We start from the raw sequence: 2,301 nt of genomic DNA, 5'->3' as shown, positions 1-2,301 counted from the left end.
CCGCCCTGCGCCCCCGACCCGAGGCTCCTGGCCCGCGGGGTCCCGTTATTCAGGCGCCGCCCGCGCGAGAGGAAGGCTTCCCCCGCTCTCCCCTCCCTCACTTCACGTTTCACCCCAAGCCTCCCCCTGCAGCCCGCCCTCCTCCCTTCCCATCCTCCTTCCTCGCCGTCCCTGTCTTCCCTTTTCCCTGCATCCTCCTTCCCCTCCATCCCTCCCTCCCGCTCTTCCCTTCACCCTCATTTCTCTACCCTCGCCCCATCCTTCCCCCTTCCCCCACCCCTACCCTACCTAACCCCACCTCTCTCCATCCCGCCTCTCCCCATCCCACCCCCTTCCCCCTCTGTCACCCCCAACACGCGTCCCTCTCCTTCATCTCGCCTCTACCCCCTGCAGCCCGTCATCCTCCCCCGCACCCCCATCCTCAGCCCCGTTACCTTCCCCTCAGTCCCCTCTCCCCTTCCTCGTCTTTATTCCCTGAGCGCCCAGACTCCGCTCCCGTTTCCTGCAGTCCCTCCTCCTCCCCACCCTCCTGGGTGAGTCGTGACGGGCGAGATCCCGGCCTGCGTCCTCCTCCCCCGCCCCGGGCCGCGCCGCGGTCCCTGCCTGCGGGACCCACCTGGGAGACTGGGCCGTCTCCGGCCTGGGGAGGAGACGCCTGTTTTCCGGAGGCTGAGCTCTGCTGGGCCGGGGCCACCTCACTCCTCCCCTTCCCGGGGCTTGGCTTCCAGGGCGGGGACTTATCAGGGTCCTGAACCCCTGAAACCACTCGGGAGATGAGGAGAGCTTCGGTGTCCGCCGCCCAGCGCCGCAGTCTGCAATCTCCCTGCTTGCGGGGCTCGGCCCTGCAGTAGCCGAACGTTTCAGGAGCTCAGACCACGGTGGCAGGGAGGAAATGGTTGTTTATGGGTTTGGATGAAAGGCACCACATGAATGGATTTTTAAAAATGGGTGGCGGCGAGTAGTGGCCGCAGCGGAGCGAGGGCTGATGGTGGATGACATTTACAAAACGGCGTCCTCAGTAGTAAATAAGATTGGTGATATGTGTGGAAAAACAGTCCCTTGTCAATAATTTGTCCATTTCTTTATAGCAAAAAAATGTGTAAGGATTGCTGTGGCTTTTGCTGTCTCTTTGGGGATTAAGTGAAGATTAAAACTGGGCTTTTCTCTGTAGGAGAGGATAAGAAAGGAAAAAGAATAAAATGGTGGAAATTGAGTTTCCTTTCCAATGATTCTCTCCTATCATAGCGCTCGCTGCTTTTGGCCATGTAGTGTTCTTGTTGAGCACCATAGCTGTTTTATCTCCCCTCCCCATTCTTTTCATTGATATATCGAAAATACTCCTACTGAGAAATCTCGTTGTAAAACCTTACCTCACCTATTACATCAGAAGAAAATTGTTATAAAAACTGAGCCCCAAAGAAAACGAAATTTTTAAAGGTGCTCATCATAACACCTGCGTTGTACCCATGCAGTACAGGTTCTGATACTTGTTCTCAGGTGTTTAGGGCTACGAGGACCCGTAGGGATCCTCTAATGTCAACATCTCCTTTTACTCATGAGTAAGAAATGGAGACTTGGAGCAGTTAAGTGACTTGACACAATCAGTGTTAATTTTGTAAAACTTGGTGGGCATTTCCTTGTAACATTAGTAAAAAATAACTTAATTATTCTGTATATATATTTTCTTTCCAATATCCTTTTAAAGGGTAGTGAAATGTGGAATAGAATCTTACAGGTTGTATTCTTTAAAATGTTATATTTGTACTTTGGGAGGCTGAAATGAGAGGATTGCTGAAGCCCAGGAATTCAAGATCAGCCTGGGTAACATAGTGAGACCCCATCTCTGTAAATATAAAAGTAAAATAAAATGGTATATTTGAATACTACACATTGAAGATAAAATCCCCAAGTGTTATAGAAATCAAGTTTTTGCATCATTTTGCCGGAACCCTTGTTTATGCAAGTGGCTCCGTAATTCCCCTCCCCCACCTTTAATTAGAAGCAAGCATAAAGGTAAAAAAAAATTAATATGCAGCATGGTCAGAATTTACTTTCCAAAATAAAGCAAACCCATTGTACACAAAGATAACAAAGCAGTTTTACATGAAATTGGTGAATATGGCTAGGCGCAGTGGCTCATGCCTGGATCTCAGGACTTTGGGAGCCTGAGGCGTACAGGTCACCTGAGGTCAGGAGTTCGAGACCAGCCTGACCAACACAGTGAAACCCTGTCTCTACTAAAAATAAAAAATTAACTGGGTGTGGTGGCAGGTGCCTGTAATTCCAGCTACTCAGGAGGCT

The 2,301-nt window shown here is 50.5% G+C and overlaps 1 protein-coding gene across 1 annotated transcript in view; it reads left to right on the top strand.

The window, feature by feature from the left end:
* The window catches only part of STXBP1 (syntaxin binding protein 1), a 91,145-nt gene that overhangs the window by 1,044 nt on the left and 87,800 nt on the right, over window positions 1–2,301 (top strand). The window lies entirely within an intron of this gene.

The sequence above is a fragment of the Mandrillus leucophaeus genome, unplaced genomic scaffold (assembly GCF_000951045.1).
Source record: "Mandrillus leucophaeus isolate KB7577 unplaced genomic scaffold, Mleu.le_1.0 Scaffold109, whole genome shotgun sequence".
In the NCBI taxonomy this organism is placed as follows: domain Eukaryota; kingdom Metazoa; phylum Chordata; class Mammalia; order Primates; family Cercopithecidae; genus Mandrillus; species Mandrillus leucophaeus.
Note: the sequence above shows the minus strand (reverse complement) of the source record. Positions and strands in the feature narration are given on the sequence as shown.